Source organism: Pseudonaja textilis, chromosome 1 (assembly GCF_049901715.1).
Source record: "Pseudonaja textilis isolate UNSWEBS1 chromosome 1, rPseTex1.2, whole genome shotgun sequence".
Classification (NCBI taxonomy): domain Eukaryota; kingdom Metazoa; phylum Chordata; class Lepidosauria; order Squamata; family Elapidae; genus Pseudonaja; species Pseudonaja textilis.
The window spans coordinates 316,919,644-316,940,687 of NC_141990.1; the positions used below are offsets into that span (position 1 = coordinate 316,919,644).

General features: G+C 42.7%; 1 pseudogene; it reads left to right on the forward strand.

Annotated features, from left to right (window-relative positions):
* Positions 1 to 1,888: 1,888 nt before the first annotated feature.
* Positions 1,889 to 20,695, forward strand: LOC148128359 (vomeronasal type-2 receptor 26-like; annotated as a pseudogene).
* Positions 20,696 to 21,044: the final 349 nt, after the last annotated feature.

Here is a 21,044-nt window from a genome sequence, read left to right on the forward strand (position 1 = left end):
TGAGTGGGAATTTAAATTCAGGCTGACTAAGCAGCTGGGTGATTTAAATGGAGCTGAGTGATTTATATGGAGACTATCAATTCTCTGTGAGTCTCCTTTGTTCTCCCCAGTTGGTGGACATTTAGAATTATTTTTGGTGATTTGATTTAAATGGAGATTGTAGACATCATTCCAGTTCTTTCATCATCGGAGATCACTTTCAATCTCAGTTTCAAAAGGCAGTTTTTCTGAATGAAAACCTTCTTTACAACACTTCTTCTCATCTAGTCCCCCCTTTTTTTCCTCCTTTAATCACTCTTTTCTCAAGTCGCCATTTAACTTCCAGAGTTAGAGGGTGAAAACATAAATTAAGCCACTGCCACTTAATCTCCACATTCACCCCTTCCACTCTGGAATCTTTGCTTTTTAAGTTGTTTCTGACTCAGGTCCACAATAAATCTTTGAGCCACTTACCTGCTCCTTCCTCCCACTGAAAAATGCACCACCAATCTATAAGGAGCCGGGGTGGGGGGGCACTCACCAGCACGTGGGTCGCTCCTAGACTTGCAGTCCTTGCCAGCAGTTGCCACAAACCTGCTGGCCATTTGTTCCCCGAGTCGGCTTGCCCCTCCCGAGACCAGGCAGATTCTTTAGACCAGGAAGCTTCTTTTCACTAGGCAGCTTTTTCCTCTCCAGGCAGCTGAAAAATTTGTGGGTTTTTTGTCTAGTTCCTAGTGGATCGCTCGATCGCCTTACCCAACAAAGGGAAGCTGCTCAAGATAGGATTCCTGGACTCTGGCGGGAGCCCCGAACTCCAAATGAGCTGACTGCCTTTGTCCGAATCCTTATGCTGCTACTTTGTAGATCCCTAGGACCTAATCTATGTATTTTTGTTACTTTTGTTACTTCTACTCCTCTCTCTGAATTTAGTAGCTGGTACTTTTCTCTCCTTCAGGCTCCCAGCAGCATGACTATGCATCTGCCTTGGTCGCCATCTTCCTCCCAGTCATGAATTCATTCATTTCACAGTGGCCTTTCTGGCTAGGAAATTGCCCAACAGCTTTAATGAAGCCAAGTTCATTACTTTCAGCATGCTGGTCTTTTACAGAGTTTGGATCTCTTTTCTCCTTTCCTACCTGAGCACCAAAGGGAAGTCCATGGTGGCTGTGGAGGTCTTTTCCATCTTGGCCTCTGGGGCTGGTCTCCTGGCTTGCATCTTTCTCCCCAAATGTTATATTATCCTACTGAGGCCTGATCTGAATCAGAGAGAAAATATAATGAGGCACAAGGATCTCTCATTTATGAGGAAAGTAGTAACTTTTACTTTAAAACTTTTATTATATTGAACAAGTTAACAAAACCAATCTAAATTCCTTTTTCTGGGAGGGGGATAAAATTCAACATGGAAACACCCAATTCCTTTTTTGTGTGTAGGAAAAAATCAAAGGCACATATTTAGGATTGAAGAGAGCATCCTAGGCAGCAGCACATGTGAAAAGAATCTCTCTATCTTTATGTATCACAAGCTGATCATAAGCCAAGATGAGCAACTTGTTGCTGATATTCTTTGTCTGATGCAAGTGAAAAACACACAGAGTCTGTGCTGAATCAACAGGCATGAAGTGTGAAAAATAAGAGGGAATCATGGTTCCTCCATATTCTACATTGGTTAGACCACATCTGAATATTGCATACAGCCTCAGAGATAGACCAAAATGTAGTGGCAGAGTGTAAGATTCAGGCAGGGACAGCATGCACTGAATGGTACCAACAAGTAGCTGGTGTTCTGTACAGGAACATATGCACAGTCTATGGACTGGACCTTCCCAAGCCCAGTTTTGATCTTTCACACAAAGTTGTGGAGAACAACAGGGCTAAGATCCTCTGAGACTTCCAAATCAAGGCAGACATGCAGGTCCTTGCCAATGAACCAGACAAAGAGATTGTAGAGAAGAAAACATTGCTGGGGATAGATGCAGCCATGTCAAATAACAGCAACATCAGGAAGAAGGAGGATGGGAAGCTGGAGAAATTCAAAGGCCTAAAGGAGGAAGTGGATAAGATATGGAAAGGCAAAAGGGGTCCCAGTGATAGGGGTCTTTTGGGCTGTTGACTCTTAAACTGGTAGAGGAGCTCCAGCAGATCCCAGGAATAGTAGCAGATGCCCAGAAAAGTGAAGTGCAAGGAACTGCTAAGATAACTGTGTCTGTCCTTGTCTTGCTTGATTCAGTGGTGACTGGGGAGGAGAGACCCCACCCTGGATCTTCTTTATGTGAGGTATCACAGGGGTCAGTGCTGTCCCCTCTCCTGTTCCACATGTACATGAGACCCAGAGTAAGCTCATCCAAAGTCATGAAGTGAGGTATCCTTGATATGTTGATGATACTCAATTGTACATCTTTTGTTCGGGTAAATTAAGCATCATTCGGCATGTCCTGTCCTCTTGGATGAAGGATGCCCTGGCCAACTCCTGGTTGGACTACTGCAATACGTTCCATATGGAGCTGCCCTTGAAGAGCATCCAGAAACTTCAGCTGGTGCACATTGCAGTCGCAAAAAAAGTTATGCAAGTTTCTGATAGGGTACATTTTTTCTCTGCTTGCTGAGCTGCATTGGTTGGTCTCATCACAACAGACTTCACGACTGTATTATTATTGTACAAAGTTTTAAGCAATGAATGTCTTCTTTATTTACAGTTTTTAACTGGATTGTTGTATGCTGCTCAGAATCCCTTTGCATGAGATGGGTAGCCATATACATTTGATCAATCAATCCTTTCCATTTCTTGTCTTGGGGGTATAACTAAACCAGGTATTCCATCTCACCATTGACATGATTGCTCACACTTCCTAGGGTACACCTGTCTGCCACCATACACCATTAGCACCCATTCTATCTGAACATAGTATGACACAGGCCAAACTCCATCTTCTGCACAGGTGTTCACTTTCAGGTAGGTCAAAATCTCAATTCTCAAGTCTATCTGTTCTGTGGATTAGCCACAAGAGACACAAACATGTTTTTCCCAACATGATGTGCAAATGACATCTATTGCTCAGTGGGTAGGACAATTGCTTTTCCCTGAAAAAGCAATCAGAAGAACAGTAATTCTTAATGTCTCCCCTGGAGATTTCAACCCACAAAAACAAGGTAAAACTTGCTTTGAAAAATATGCCCTGCTGGAGGACCTCACCTGGTCTTCCAGAGAGCTAACTCTGAGCTTTGGTGTGACTCAGCTGCCCTTTGTGTCAAAGCCAAAACACAGGTAAGAGAAGGCATGATTGATATAATGCTCGTTTATGGTTGATTAGTCTTGTGACTTCGTTATTAAAATAAATAATAAGATACAACACATAGTCTACTTTCAGAATAGGCCAGATAGGAACAAATTAAGAGATAAAATACAAATGTGTTAATGCAAAAGGACTTCAGATAAATTTGCCTTGAGGCCATTCAGCTGGCAAGGCAGCCATAACTGTGCAAGCATGCAGAGGTTTCAGGTGCTCCCTGCAATTCTGCTTCCCACAAACCTTGACTTCTGATCTTGCAGGGAAGGTGACAAGAATGATTGGGCTGCCTCTCCTGCTGCTGCTTCTGCTCTTCGGGCTCCTGCCCCCAATGACTGCTAACAATAAAAGGAAATATTACATGTCTGGTGATCTGGTTATTGGTGGGAATTTGCCCCTGAAAGCTGTTATCTTCTCCAGGATACCATATTTTCAAAATGATCCATCACTTCTTCTTTATGGATTCTCGTAAGATTATCAATTCTCTTAAGATTCACCTGAATGGAAAAATAGAGATGATTGTTTTCTTTCTTTTGGATTGAGAAACTCCTTTTAGAAATACTTTTCTAGTGATGTTTGCAAAGATCCTTGTATATAACTTTGTATAGATCAGATTTCTGTCCTTTCCTCAATAAATAGCCAAATTCATGAAATAGGCTAGAATTCCCAGTCTTTGCAGAAGTCTTCCTCTGCATGATTATACACCATATGAAAGTGGAGAGGGAAAACACCTTGGAGACTTTGCTGGCCTAGTAAAGGTGTTCATTTATGTTCACTTATGACATAAAATCATGGTCTAAAACTCCCCCAAAATATGACAAGGCTAAGTCCACCTGCAGGCAGGATTTCCTTGCAAGGTCCCCCTCTGTTTTTTTTCACTATAGGTTTATACCCCAAAACTTCCAACAGTTCCTGGCCTTAATGTTTGCAGTTAAAGAAGTCAACAAGGATCTGTTTCTCCTCCCCAACATCACCCTTGGCTTCCACATCCAAAACAATGACCAAATGGAGTGGCGGATTTCTTGGATCAGCCTCTCCCTGCTCTCCACACGAGGCCAAATGGTTCCAGGTTATAAATGTTACATGAAGGACCCTCTACTCTCTGTCATTGGATGTGATGAGCCCAAATCTTCAAGGCTGATGGCTTCCATCTTCAGCATCTTCAAGATCCCACAGGTAAGCACTGGATACAATATGGAACACACAAAGAACAGAAACACACACAGAAGCTAAGGATGAAAGCAAAGGTGCTACAAGCAGACACACATCAGAATTCTTTGATTTTGACCATCCATCTTATAGTTGAGTTGATTTCGGTATTTTTCATGTGAAGATGCATTTTTATATAACCACAAAGCAATATTGATATAATTCTGAAAGAGGAATTACTTCCTGACATTCATAGAAGTTTATCATCTTTCTGCACCTTTCAGTGGAGTTTATTCTCTGCGTGGATGTTTTGTTCCTTTGACTTATGATCTATCACAGCCAGGCAAAATAGGTAACTGATGTCTCTTCCTTAGAAGGGAGGAAGATGAAGCTTTCCACTCACAATGAGTAAATCTGACTGGTGGGGCAAGAAATCACACAATGGGGGCCTTTAAAGTCACCATTAAAGTGTACCTTGTGTCAGGGTTCTGACCAATTCCATCATAAAATTAGCAGTCTCAAGCCATTTAGAAAGAAAACTCCAGGGGTTTATTAGGAGTGCCATGTTGGCTCTACCTATGGGAAGCCAGCTCTCACTTCACTCAACCTGCACCTTGGCTCTGACCCTCTTTCCCCTCCCCCCAAAGTGTTTTACCAGTCACATTATCCAACGAAGCAATTTTGTGGGTCATATAAGTCACTCCCTCCATCCATTGTGGGTCTCCGTGGACATGGCCTTGACTTTGGCTGGCAAGGCTGTGTCCCGTTTTGACTGAGGAGTGAATTCCTTGGTGCAGCTGCAAGGCCCATTCCCCGGCCTATGGAAATTCGGGAGCAGGTCGAGGAAGCTTTTCATGTCAACACTTTGTCTCTAAAAGGGGATTTTCGTTTTCTCCAGCTTGGTGTTGGCTTTGAGTTCTCTGTGGGAGAGAGAAGAGTTTATCCTTCCTTCTTCCGGATCAATCCCAAGGAATTTGCTCAGTATGTGGGTTTAGTCCAGCTGCTCCTGTATTTCCAGTGGAACTGGGTTGGGCTGCTGGCCCCTGAAAATGATGATGGAGAACTTTTCACCTCATCTCTGGTGCCAATGCTCAAGGAGAAGGAGATCTGCCTGGCTTTTGCTGAAGTGATGAAATCTGATTTTTTTGTTAGTTCAGATTCAAAATTACAACATATTTTCAACACTTGGTCTAAAGGGGAAGTGATTATTCTGTTTGCAGACTCCTATACTATTTCAAACGTACACGCAGTTGTGTATGCTTATGGCATATTTAGAAAAGCATCATTTCTGAAAGTTTGGATCTTTACATCCAATTGGAAACTTAATGTGCTGAAATCTCAATATCTATTGAAAATTATAAAGCCCTTCCATGGGGCTTTGAATTTTAGGCACCACACTGGGGATGTCTCAGAATTCAGCCGTTTTCTCCTGTCTTTAGACCCTTTGAACCCACAAGAAGATGTCTTTCTCCCACTATGGTGGGAAGAGGTCTTTGACTGCAACATCCACAAGCCTGGAAAGACCCCTCCAAAGGGGAAAAAACCATGTACAGGAAAGGAGAATGTACAGAATCTGCCATCCTACCTGTTTGAAACAAGAATGACTGGAGAAAGCTACAATATCTACAATGCCATTTATGCTCTGGCACATGCATTACATGCAATGCATGGATCCAGAGGGCGACCAGCCATGCTGAGACTTGGAGAGAGGATCTCAAATGTCCAGTCCTGGCAGGTAATCTCTGGGTGTCAGGTCTGCCACCTCACTTCTTCTTTTGTCTTACTTCAGTGCCAGCCTGCCATAGATGCTGGAGTGGAGGGAAGCTTTTTGGGAAGGGGAATGGAGCACCTCTGATGTACTTTGGGCCAGCTGGAGAATCTGAATCTGAACGACAACCAGTCAGAGAGAAAAGTGCAGCTGCATTCCAAGAACTGCCAAAAACTTCTCTTTGGATTATGATTGGGCATGAGGGGCCAATGGGAGGACAGGCCTGGGAAACAGGGGAAGTTTATGAGGGAATTGACACAGGATCCTCAAACTTGGCTTTGCCTTACTGTACTTCCTTTGACTTTGGCAAAACTATACCTTGCCCTCAAAAATGAAGTCCATGTTCTGTTTCTGCCTTGTGAGTTGATGTTGTGGTTATCCAACAGCAGGTGCAGATGGCTGAGGAGAGCGAGGACTCAGATGAGGGGCCAGGACCATTAGGGAGTGGACTGCTGCCTTCAGAGATTGTGGGGGCTGGCAGCAGCAATGAGGAGGTTCCCGAGGAGCCTGTGCCAAGTGCACGCGTGAACGCAGGGTTGCTCGCAGGAAAGAGCAGCTACAACAGCACAGGTGACTCAGGAGTAAGGCTGCAAGGTAATGGCCCCTCCTTCAAGAAGATAAAAGGCAGCTGTGCAGAGAACATTCTTTGTAGGAAGCAAAGACGTTTTGAAACTCAGCCTTGTGGACATTACAGTTGGTATTTTAAGACTGTTGTACTAAAAATTATTTCTTATCTGTTGTTTTTTGGCAGCCTTACAAAACTTTGGCAAGGCTCTTTCTTGTCAGAGCTGATTAGTTGGAAGCAGCCTTTTATCTGTGAAGAAATAGAATTCTTAGCTGAACCAATAAAAGGTTGTGCTGCTGCCTTTGTCTTGTGTTTGCTCTCTTGGAACTAGGTTGGGTCAGGACAGTTCAAGTCAAGACAGATCTTCTTCAGGCCACAGATCTTTAGAGAGGAAGCTCCCCATGTCAATTTCTTGAGTTAAATATCTTTATGGCATCATATCCCTGCATCAAATCTGCATAAAACCAGTGTCAGGCTTCCAGAGATTGCCCTAATTAAATCATGAGCCTCGAGCCAAGCTCCAAAAGGATCCAAAAGCTTCATTAGGAGCAACATGTTGGCATTGACCCATATGAAGCCCATTCTGCCAGGGACGGGATTAAAAATTTATATATATATGTGGTTATTCGGGTTTTTCTCCTGAATAACCAAAGATTCACATACAAATACCCAAGAAAACCTCAGAAAACAAACATATATATATTTGTGTGTGTGTGGATCTTTGGTTGTTCGGGTTTTCTCCCGCGTAAGATTCGAAGTATCTAGGCAACATTTCGATGAAGTCTCATTCATCATCTTCAGGCTTCTGTCTCCAGCTCTGTGCTTCAGAGTTGCTAGATTGCCTAGATACTCAATCTTACTGAGAAACCAACAACCAAAGATCCAATACAAATACCATTGAGACCTCGAAAACATATATATATATATATATATATATATATATATATATATATATATATATATATATATGTGGATCTTTGGTTGTTCGGGTTTTCTCCGCGTAAGATTCAAGTATCTAGGCAACGTTTCGATGAAGTCTCATTCATCATCTTCAGGCTTCTGTCTCCGGCTCTGTGCTTCTCAGAGTAATGTGAGATTGCAGCTGCTTCCTCCTTTTAACTGCCAGTGGGGGTGGGACTTGATTGGGTGGGGGCTTGGCTGTGTTCTGATTGGGTGGGGTGTGTTCTCATTGGTAGGGGGTTTGGTTGTGTTCTGATTGGTTGGGGGTTAGCCGTGTTCTGATTGGTTGGAGGCGTGTTCTGTTCAGGTGGGGGCTTGGTTGTGCTCAGGTTAGTCTTAGTTGCTGGGGGATTTGAGCTGGTGAGTTGTGATCTTGCTGTTTGGCTTCTAGTTCGTGGTCCTGTTGCATCTTCATAGTGGGTGTCGGTTTGCTTCATGTATGGCTCGGAGGGGTTTGAAGTGGGTAGTGATGCAGCTGTAGTGCAGCTTCTGGTCCATGGTCGTGTCTCATCTTCTGAGTGGGTGAGAGTCTGTTTTCTACATGGAAGTGTGGTGGTGGCATCTTGTGTGGCTCTCATGGGTGTGGGTCTGGTGTCCTTCTTCATGTTAGGTACTCGTCTGTTCATGAGGGCGGGTTTCCAAATGGCTGGAAGGCAGGAGGTGTCATCTCGTTTGTTCATGCTGTGTGGGCGTTTTTCTATCTCTATGGCTTCTCTGATTATTCTGCTGTTGAAGTGTTCGGTTTTGGCGATAGTTCTGGTATTTTTAAAATCAATTTCATGTCCTGTGGCTTTGAGGTGTTGGACCAGGGAAGAGGTCGTTTCTTCTTTTTTGATTGAGTTCTTATGTTCTTCAATGCGTGCATTTATTCTTCTGTTAGTTTGTCCAATGTATGTGGTAGGGCAGGCAGTGCAGGGGATTTCGTATACTCCTTGGTTTTCTAATTCGATTTTGTCTTTGGGGTTTCTTAGGATGGTGGATATTTTTCTGTTTGTGCAGAATGCTGTTTTGATGTTGTGTTTTTGGAGGATCTTGCTGATTTTGTCTGTAGTGCCTTTTATATATGGGAGGAGGGCTTTGCTGTTTTCTTGTTCTCTGTCTTGGATTTTGGTTGGGGTTTCTTTTTGGATTAGGTGGGTAATCTTCTTTCTTTGGAATCCATTGGCTGTAAGTACGTTGGTGAGAGTGTGTAGTTCGGTTTTTGGTGTTGTTCATCGGCTAAGCATTTTGTTCTGGAGATGAGTGTCTTGGCTACGGAATTGATCTGTGCTGGGTGGTGGTGTGAGAGTGCATGTAGATAGCGGTTAGTATGTGTTTTCTTCTGGTAGATGGTGTGTCCTAGGGAGCCATTGGATCTTTTGTATACCAAGACATCTAGGAAGGGAAGTTGGTTGTTGGCTTCTGTTTCCATGGTGAATTGTATTTTGGGGTGTAGGCTGTTGAGGTGTGTGAGGAAGTTGTTCAGTTTTTCTTTCCCATGTGGCCAGATTATGAAGGTGTCATCTACGTATCTGAGCCAGAGTTTGGGTTTGTGGTCGTATTTTTCTAGAGCTTGTGTTTCAAAGTGTTCCATGTAGAGGTTAGCGATGACAGGTGAGAGGGGTGATCCCATGGGTGCTCCTTCTATTTGTTTGTATTTTTGTCCATTGTAGGTGAAGTATGTATTGGATAGGCAGTGGTTGGTTAGATCTAGGATGTGCTTGGGGGTTGTATTTGTTTTGGATGGCTGTCAAGGCTTCTTTTATTGGCACTTGGGTGAAGAGGGATATGACATCGAAGCTTACTAGTAGGTCGCTAGGTTGTAAGTTTTGTTTCTTTATGATCTCGATGAACTGGAATGAGTTTCTTACGTGTGAGTTGATGGATTCTGCATAAGGTTGTAGTTGTTTGGCGAGAAATTTGGCTAGGTTTTGTAGAGGTGAGCCTATGGAGCTGACTATTGGTCTGAGTGGGGTTCCTTCTTTGTGTATTTTGGGAGACCATAAAGCTTGGGGCATCTGGATGATTTTTCTCTGGGTATGATTCCTTGCTGGATTTCTTCACTGATGGGGGAGGCTTTTATTTTGGATTTGGTAGTTTTTTCTAGGTAGGTGGTGGGGTCTGTCTTTAGGGGTTTGTATGTGGGGTCTTGGAGTAGGTTGGTTAGCTTGGTTTGGTAGTCAGATGTGTTCATAACCACTGTCGCGTTGCCCTTGTCTGCTGGTAGGATTATTATGCTGGTGTCTTCTTTCAGGTTAAGTAGTGCAGTTTGTTCTTCTTTGGATAAGTTGCTTTTGGGTGGTTTGCTAGTGCAGAGGATGTTGGTGATTTCGAGTCTGATTTTGTTAGCATCATCAGGGTTGGTTTTGGTCAGGCTGGTTTCAACTCCACATATGATGGTTTCTGTGGGGATGTGTTTGGGAGCGACAGCAAAGTTGAATCCTTTTGAAAGGACCTTGGTTTCAGCTTCAGTGAGGATCTTGTCTGAGATGTTGTGCAATGTTTGTTTCATGTGTGGCTGTGGGGGAGGGGGAGTTGGTTTCTGGCATTGTTGTAGTTTCCTGAGTTTGTTGGTGTGTGTGTCTGTCTTGACGGTGGTCTGTGTTTCAGCTCTCCAGACAGCAAGTTGTTTGGATTTGTCCCAAAGTAGAGGGTACAGCCTACACGCCAAAATACAATTCACCATGGAAACAGAAGCCAACAACCAACTTCCCTTCCTAGATGTCTTGGTATACAAAAGATCCAATGGCTCCCTAGGACACACCATCTACCAGAAGAAAACACATACTAACCGCTATCTACATGCACTCTCACACCACCACCCAGCACAGATCAATTCCGTAGCCAAGACACTCATCTCCAGAACAAAATGCTTAGCCGATGAACAACACCAAAAAACCGAACTACACACTCTCACCAACGTACTTACAGCCAATGGATTCCAAAGAAAGAAGATTACCCACCTAATCCAAAAAGAAACCCCAACCAAAATCCAAGACAGAGAACAAGAAAACAGCAAAGCCCTCCTCCCATATATAAAAGGCACTACAGAACAAAATCAGCAAGATCCTCCAAAAACACAACATCAAAACAGCATTCTGCACAAACAGAAAAATATCCACCATCCTAAGAAACCCCAAAGACAAAATCGAATTAGAAAACCAAGGAGTATACGAAATCCCCTGCACTGCCTGCCCTACCACATACATTGGACAAACTAACAGAAGAATAAATGCACGCATTGAAGAACATAAGAACTCAATCAAAAAGAAGAAACGACCTCTTCCTGGTCCAACACCTCAAAGCCACAGGACATGAAATTGATTTTAAAAATACCAGAACTATCGCCAAAACCGAACACTTCAACAGCAGAATAATCAGAGAAGCCATAGAGATAGAAAAACGCCCACACAGCATGAACAAACGAGATGACACCTCCCTCCTTCCAGCCATTTGGAAACCCGCCCTCATGAACAGACAGTACCTAACATGAAGAAGGACACCAGACCCACACCCATGAGAGCCACACAAGATGCCACCACCACACTTCCATGTAGAAAACAGACTCTCACCCACTCAGAAGATGAGACACGACCATGGACCAGAAGCTGCACTACAGCTGCATCACTACCCACTTCAAACCCCTCCAAGCCATACATGAAGCAAACCGACACCCACTATGAAGATGCAACAGGACCACGAACTAGAAGCCAAACAGCAAGATCACAACTCACCAGCTCAAATCCCCAGCAACTAAGACTAACCGGAGCACAACCAAGCCCCCACCTGAACAGAACACGCCTCCAACCAATCAGAACATGGCTAACCCCCAACCAATCAGAACACAACCAAACCCCTACCAATGAGAACACACCCCCACCCAATCAGAACACAGCCAAGCCCCCACCCAATCAAGTCCCACCCCCACTGGCAGTTAAAAGGAGGAAGCAGCTGCAATCTCACATTACTCTGAAAAGCACAGAGCCGGAGACAGAAGCCTGAAGATGATGAATGAGACTTCATCGAAACGTTGCCTAGATATTTCGAATCTTACGCGGGAGAAAACCCGAACAACCAAAGATCCACATATAAATACCCGAGAACCTCAGAAAACAAATATTGCACCTCTACGGGGAGGAAACCCACCATCTGACCAGGACTTATGAAAAACTTGAAGTCCAAAGAGCCTCCATTTTATGTGACCTGGCATTCCTATGCAACTGCCGAGATCAAAATTTAATTCCCACAAGCTTCCAATTGAAATTCCACACCAACAGAGCAGCCACCAAACGCATCCTTAAAAGAACAGAACTGGCCCTAATTAGAAATGAACTTCACACGAAAAGGTTTCTCCTAGACCAAATCAACAAAGATCTCCTCACACTCCACCTCAGACTCAGCAACAAGATTCACCCTCTACTTTGGGACAAATCCAAACAACTTGCTGTCTGGAGAGCTGAAACACAGACCACCGTCAAGACAGACACACACACCAACAAACTCAGGAAACTACAACAATGCCAGAAACCAACTCCCCCTCCCCCACAGCCACACATGAAACAAACATTGCACAACATCTCAGACAAGATCCTCACTGAAGCTGAAACCAAGGTCCTTTCAAAAGGATTCAACTTTGCTGTCGCTCCCAAACACATCCCCACAGAAACCATCATATGTGGAGTTGAAACCAGCCTGACCAAAACCAACCCTGATGATGCTAACAAAATCAGACTCGAAATCACCAACATCCTCTGCACTAGCAAACCACCCAAAAGCAACTTATCCAAAGAAGAACAAACTGCACTACTTAACCTGAAAGAAGACACCAGCATAATAATCCTACCAGCAGACAAGGGCAACGCGACAGTGGTTTTGAACACATCTGACTACCAAACCAAGCTAACCAACCTACTCCAAGACCCCACATACAAACCCCTAAAGACAGACCCCACCACCTACCTAGAAAAACTACCAAATCCAAAATAAAAGCCTCCCCATCAGTGAAGAAATCCAGCAACGAATCATACCCAGAGAAAAATCATCCAGATGCCCCAAGCTTTATGGTCTCCCCAAAATACACAAAGAAGGAACCCCACTCAGACCAATAGTCAGCTCCATAGGCTCACCTCTACAAAACCTAGCCAAATTTCTCGCCAAACAACTACAACCTTATGCAGAATCCATCAACTCACACGTAAGAAACTCATTCCAGTTCATCGAGATCATAAAGAAACAAAACTTACAACCTAGCGACCTACTAGTAAGCTTCGATGTCATATCCCTCTTCACCCAAGTGCCAATAAAAGAAGCCTTGACAGCCATCCAAAACAAATACAACCCCCAAGCACATCCTAGATCTAACCAACCACTGCCTATCCAATACATACTTCACCTACAATGGACAAAAATACAAACAAATAGAAGGAGCACCCATGGGATCACCCCTCTCACCTGTCATCGCTAACCTCTACATGGAAGACTTTGAAACACAAGCTCTAGAAAAATACGACCACAAACCCAAACTCTGGCTCAGATACGTAGATGACACCTTCATAATCTGGCCACACGGGAAAGAAAAACTGAACAACTTCCTCACACACCTCAACAGCCTACACCCCAAAATACAATTCACCATGGAAACAGAAGCCAACAACCAACTTCCCTTCCTAGATGTCTTGGTATACAAAAGATCCAATGGCTCCCTAGGACACACCATCTACCAGAAGAAAACACATACTAACCGCTATCTACATGCACTCTCACACCACCACCCAGCACAGATCAATTCCGTAGCCAAGACACTCATCTCCAGAACAAAACGTTTAGCCGATGAACAACACCAAAAAACCGAACTACACACTCTCACCAACGTACTTACAGCCAATGGATTCCAAAGAAAGAAGATTACCCACCTAATCCAAAAAGAAACCCCAACCAAAATCCAAGACAGAGAACAAGAAAACAGCAAAGCCCTCCTCCCATATATAAGACAAAATCAGCAAGATCCTCCAAAAACACAACATCAAAACAGCATTCTGCACAAACAGAAAAATATCCACCATCCTAAGAAACCCCAAAGACAAAATCGAATTAGAAAACCAAGGAGTATACGAAATCCCCTGCACTGCCTGCCCTACCACATACATTGGACAAACTAACAGAAGAATAAATGCACGCATTGAAGAACATAAGAACTCAATCAAAAAGAAGAAACGACCTCTTCCCTGGTCCAACACCTCAAAGCCACAGGACATGAAATTGATTTTAAAAATACCAGAACTATCGCCAAAACCGAACACTTCAACAGCAGAATAATCAGAGAAGCCATAGAGATAGAAAACGCCCACACAGCATGAACAAACGAGATGACACCTCCCTCCTTCCAGCCATTTGGAAACCCGCCCTCATGAACAGATGAGTACCTAACATGAAGAAGGACACCAGACCCACACCCATGAGAGCCACACAAGATGCCACCACCACACTTCCATGTAGAAAACAGACTCTCACCCACTCAGAAGATGAGACACGACCATGGACCAGAAGCTGCACTACAGCTGCATCACTACCCACTTCAAACCCCTCCGAGCCATACATGAAGCAAACCGACACCCACTATGAAGATGCAACAGGACCATGAACTAGAAGCCAAACAGCAAGATCACAACTCACCAGCTCAAATCCCCAGCAACTAAGACTAACCGGAGCACAACCAAGCCCCCACCTGAACAGAACACGCCTCCAACCAATCAGAACACGGCTAACCCCCAACCAATCAGAACACAACCAAACCCCCTACCAATGAGAACACACCCCCACCCAATCAGAACACAGCCAAGCCCCCACCCAATCAAGTCCCACCCCACTGGCAGTTAAAAGGAGGAAGCAGCTGCAATCTCACATTACTCTGAAAAGCACAGAGCCGGAGACAGAAGCCTGAAGATGATGAATGAGACTTCATCGAAACGTTGCCTAGATACTTGAATCTTACGCGGAGAAAACCCGAACAACCAAAGATCCACATATAAATACCCATGAGAACCTCAGAAAACATATATATATATATATATATATATATATATATATATATATATATATATATATATATATGTATGTGTGTATATATATATATATATATATATATATATATATATATATATATATATATGTATATGTATGTATGTATATATGTATATGTATATATGTATATGTATATATATATATATATATATGTATGTATATATATATATATATGTATGTATATATGTATATGTACATATATATATATATATATACATATACACATACACACACACACAGATACACACATATATATATATATATATATGGCATTCAGCTTTGTTCGCGTATTTTCCCACGTCATTGTAGTTGTGCTTTTGAAGTTGTAGCAACGTTTCAGCAGAATCTCATTTACCATCATCAGGCTTCTTCTTCTTCATGGCAGATGAGATTCTGCCGAAACATTGCTACAACTTTAAAAGCACAACTACAATGACATGGGAAAATACCCGAACAAAGCTGAATGCCATACATATAAGTACCCACGAAAACTTAAGAAAATATATATCAGTCTGAGAAGCAAGAGCCGAAGACAGAAGCCTGAAGATGATGAATGAGACTTCATCGAAACGTTGCCTAGATACTTTGAATCTTACGTGGGAGAAAACCCGAACAACCAAAGATCCACATACAAATACCCGCGAGAACCTCAGAAAACATACAGATAGATAGATAGATAGATACATAGATAGATAGATAGATAGATAGATAGATAGATAGATAGATAGATAGATAGATAGATAGATAGATCGATCTTTGGTTATTCGGGTTTTCTCCCGCGTAAGATTGGCAGTACCTAGGCAATGTTTCGATGAAGTTTCATTCATCATCGAAACGTTGCCTAGATACTTTGAATCTTACACAGGAGAAAACCTGAATAACCAAAGATCCACATACAAATACCTGCGAGAACCTTAGAAAACAAATATGTCTGAGAAGCAAGAGCCGAAGACAGAAGCCTGAAGATGATGAATAAGACTTCATCGAAACGTTGCCTAGATACTTTGAATCTTACGCGGGAGAAAACCCGAACAACCAAAGATCCTCCATTTTTCCAGATCCTGCCCTTTTATTCTTTCCTTTTCTCTCCTTTCCTGCTTTTAAAGGATTTTGAGTATCCAAAAGTCTTCATTATCCCTTTGACATTTTATTTTCAGCTTAAATGTCTAGTGATGTCAAAGTGGATTTTTGTCAATTTCTTACTTAAATCTCTTAGCTGTCAGTATAAGGAAGGGAAGGCGGAAAAAAGCTAAATCCTTTCCCTTCCCTCTCTCTTTCGCTGCCTCAAAGTCTTCTTTGGGAACAATGTTATTGTTTTTATAGTTCAAATTCCAGGGTACCTTACCTTTTTGCTTTTTCAGTTTAACTCAGTCAACCAAAACTTTCTCTTCTTATTTCCCTCCTGCACATTCTTCTTTGAGGTGGCCATTTCTGACCAGCGCTGCAACCGCCTTTGGGAAAGGGAGTAATGGCCAGCTGAGGAGGAGAGATGCGGCTCTCATTGACCCTGCTAGTGGTCTCCCCCTCTTCAGCACATCTACGGGATGGCTTAGCCACAAATCCAGCTGGCTCAGGGCGCTCCAGTGGCGAGCATGGATCGAAACCATGCACAATCGTGGATTTCGTTTTGTTGCCAAAGAAGCTCAAACTGGAAGTCCATGCTTACTTGGATTGTTACATGTGTATGAATTAAAATATCATTTTCTCCTCCTTTCTGAAATGCATAACTATAATAAGTTCATCCTTTTTTCTGCAGGTGTCCCTCCCATTATTTCTGGAGGAAATTCCTCCAAGGGGCATCTTAACGACAAATTATGTAGTGAGCCTTGATTAATTGTTTGGGTCCTGAATTTTGGTCCCCCAACAATTTCTAAATGAATTACCAGTTGCTCTTTCATTCCAGGTTCTATTTTTTTCTAGCCAGGAAGGCAGCATAACCACCTTTCCTTGCCAGCCTTCACTTCTAAAGATTGGGAATTCTGGTCCATTTTCCAGGGTTTAACTCCCCTTTACCCAACATTTCACCCTATAGCGTCCTCTCCCTTCCAGCCTTGATTCTTGTGTTATAACCGTGCAATTTTCCATTTGACTGAGTTGCTTCTCTATCACACATTCTTTGGGAGGAAATAATTTCTTGTGGCCAGATGTCTATAACTGGTCTGCATCTTAGGAAGGCTCATAAGGCTGAAAGGCTCAGCTCCACTTTGCTCAGCCGTTGCAGCTTCAGAGCCCCCTTGCTCACTCCACCAAATACCCCTCCTTCTTTTCATTCTCCACCTCAATGTCCTTCCACTCTTACACCCATTCCCTGTGCCCCTCAGTGCTTCCTCACTGTGGAGTTTGATTTTCATGGTTTTGTAAGTTGCAAGAACTCGGTACCTGATGAATTAGTAAGATTAGGGGTGACATGATGGCTGTCTTCCAACATCTGAGGGGCTGTCAGAGAGAAGAAGGCGTTGACTTCTAATCCAAAGCACTTTAGGGCAGGAGAAGAAGTAAGAGATGAAAGATTAAGAGAGAATTAAAGAAAAGTTTTCTGACATTCTTAATTAGAAACAAAGAAACTGTCAACTCTGAAGCTGGCCTGTCTGAGGCCATTTTGAGACTTTTATGCTGACACACTGAAGGAGAGCGACAAGGAGGGGAGAATGGAGATAATTGGGGTGTTGTAACCAAAACAAAATACTTTCTCTTGGGAACCAAGGACATTCCTGCAGATGCTCGGAAGGAGGGGACAGGAGTTACCCAGCAACTGGACAGTAACATGATTGGACCATGTGACTAATTGTTTTGGGAAAGTGAAAAACATTTACTTTTAATTAGGTGGAAACTTCAGGAATAGTCAGAGTCGGTTTTCACCAGCCTGTGCCAATATGATATATCCAAAAAAATTGTTCTTTGAGGAAATTGCCTTCCTTGGAGTTTTGTTTGCTGTGGGTGTGTTACTTGGAACCCTGACAGAAACATAGAAAATGGAAGGCAGAAAAAAAACCTAATGGTCCATCAAGTCTGCCATTTGAGTTTATCTGTTTTATTTCTCTTTAATTTATTTTTTATTATTCTTTACAAATTATTTTTATTTCATTTTAATTTGTTGTTGGATGATGGATATGTGTTTATCTCAAGCATGTTTAAACTCAGATACTGATGATTGACCCACAACCTACACTGGGAGTTGCTTCCAAGCTTCCTCTACTCTTTCTGTGAAGGAATCCTTTCTAACATTATTTCTGAACATCCCTCCTGTCACTTTGAGGGCATGTCGCCCATGCTCCTCATTCTTGCTTAGGATCGAAAATAATGCCTTCTAGAACCCTATTCATACCCTTCATCTATTCAAAGGTTTTAATCATGTCATTGTCCCCCTTTCCCTTCTGTCCTCCAGTTGTCCATATTCATGAAGATCTCCTAAGACGGTGACCAGCCCAGAATGAGAGCAGCCATTATGTCTCATTTGGGGCTTTCAGCCAATGACTCCAATTTCTGAAGATCTCTTTTCTTTCAGCTTCTTCCCTATTTGAGGAATGTCCAGTTCAACAACAGTGCTGGTGATGAAATCTCCTTCTCAGAAAATGGACTGGGATCTGCTGGTTATGATCTTCTGAACTGGGTTTTCCTCCCCAATTTATCGTTTGTCCCTGTGAAAGTTGGACAAATAGATCCTGGGGCTCCCCCAGGCCAGGATTTCACCATCAACTCCAATGCAATTGTCTGGTCAAGAAAGGTGAGCTGGAAGGTCCAAGAAATTCAGCAAAAGACTCATTCTCTTCTGGGGATTCAAAACTTCCTCCTTACTGGAAAACAGGTCACTGAATCAGAAATTTGGCAACCATCTGTTTAGAAAAACAGATTACATGGTTTGCATGTAAAATATTTGAAGTTTTGCTTGAAATCCAGGATGCATTTAGAGCAGCCAACACCTGTTTCCATAGACGATTCCCATTCAATTAGATTCCCATGACTGTTTGTTTTAGGAAAGCTGTAGTTCAATTCCCAAGTCTTCTTTTATGTGCCAAGTCCCAGTTCCAATCTCGAGAATCTATCGGTGGTGTGGAGTGTCACTGGCTTTAATCCCCCTATAGCATTTCCTGGGTTCCAATAGACCCTTTGTAAACATGTTGACAATGGAAACAAAAATGTACAAATGAATACATGAAACATGTTAATTGCTTAGGCCACCTATAGCATTTCTCTTTTCTCTTCTAGAAGGTGCCCTTTGCCAGGTGTGGCATCAAGAGGTGCCAGGCAGGAGAGAGGAAGAGAGTTCCAGAAGGCAAGGAAGTTTGCTGCTACCAATGTGCCCCTTGTCCAGAAGGGACTATTTCGAATCAGACAGGTAGAGCACACTTTCAGTGTAGATCTTCCAAGGTGAAGGAAACCATTCAGTAGAAACAACTATGAAGTTTTTAATGGATTTGGCATTTTTCAAAATATTCATCGTTTGCAGCAGAATCTTGGAGTTGATGGATCTAAATTATCCTCCTAGCCACCATTCCTGCTCCACAGCAATTTAATGCAGGATAGTTTCAGGGCAGAATTCATGGGTTCCCTTTCTAGATTTTCTAGTCCTTCTCTTGCAACCCATCAAGAAAACCAGCAATCAAACTTTCCATGAAGGAGTGGGTTGTTGAGGGTCAAGTTTTAATTTTTATTATTTAGATGAGTATCTTCTGTCAGTGCTATCAGTCTCCCAGGAGGTTGATAGACCTGTTGGAGAAAGGGGAGATCCACCTAACTTTGTCTTCCTGCCCTTCCCTTTAGAAACAAATAGTCAGAATGAGTCAATCCAAAATCCAAAGTAGAGAACTTGTTTGTCCCAAAGGTGCTTTTTCAAGAGGAAACTGGACTTTCTGGTTTTGCTTTAAACTTCTTGGATGAGAATTGAAGTCTCCAGAAAAAAACAGAAATTCTAATTGCCTCTTGAAAAATCACCTTCAATATTGAATAAATCAATATTGAAGGATGATTTGCCCCTTTTTGATATACCACCAAATGTAAAATGACTTTATTTCAGATGCAGCTTCCTGTGATCCCTGCCCAGAAGACCAGTATCCCAACAAGGACAAGGTCCAATGCATTGCCAAGAAGCTCCACTTTCTCTCTTATCAAGACACCCTGGGATATGCTTTAGTTTCTCTCACTCTTTCTCTCTCCATGATCACATTGGGAGTCCTGGCAGTTTTCCTTAAACATCGTGACACACCAATCGTCAAGGCCAATAACAGAGATCTCACCTACCTCCTCCTGGTCTCCCTCCTGCTTTGCTTCCTCTCCTCCTTCCTCTTCATTGGTCGACCCAGGAAGCTCACCTGTCTCTTCCGACAAACTGCCTTTGCCATTCTCTTTTCTCTTGCAGTTTCCTCTGTCTTGGCAAAAACTGTCATGGTGGTTCTGGCCTTCATGGCCACCAGACCAGGGAACAGGTCAAGGAAACTCTTAGGAAAATCACTGACCAATTTCATTGTCATAGCAGGTCCCCTGATCCAAGCCGTTCTTTGTGTCACCTGGCTGGTAACCTCCCCTCCATTTCCCAACTTGGACTTCCACTCCTTGACTGGTGAGATCATTTCTGAATGTCAGGAAGGCTCAGCTTCAATGTTTTATGCTGTCCTCACCTACCTGGGTTTCCTGGCCCTCATCAGTTTCACCCTGGCCTTTCTGGCTAGGAAATTGCCTGACAGTTTTAATGAAGCCAAGTTTATTACCTTCAGTATGCTGGTGTTTTGCAGTGCTTGGATCACCTTCCTCCCCAGCTACCTGAGCACCAAAGGGAAGTCCATGGTGGCTGTGGAGATCTTCTCCATCTTGGCCTCTGGGACTGGTCTCTTGGCTTGTATCTTTCTCCCCAAATGCTACATTATCCTACTGAGGCCTGATCTGAATCAGAGAGAAAATATAATGAGGCATAAGAATGTCTGATTTATGTGGAAAGTAGTAACTTTTACTTTAAAACTTTTATGATATTGAATAAGTTAATTGAACTTTTTAGTCCATTAAAGATGGCTTCTTCCTTTTCTTCTTCTTCTCCTTCTCCTTCTTCCTCAAGTATTTGCTGGTACGTAGAAACCGCCATTTCTAAAAAGTGGAAGACAGCTCCCAAGGAATCCTTGCCATTTTTCTCTCTTTCTTTTAATTTTTCATATTTCATTTTTAGTTCATCCACAGATGGTGCCATTGTAAATTTTTAAAAACAACCCAGATGTTTTCAATCTTAAAGTAATTTCCAAATGTCAAAGTTATCAAACAATCCAAACAAACAACATTATATCCTCTTCTT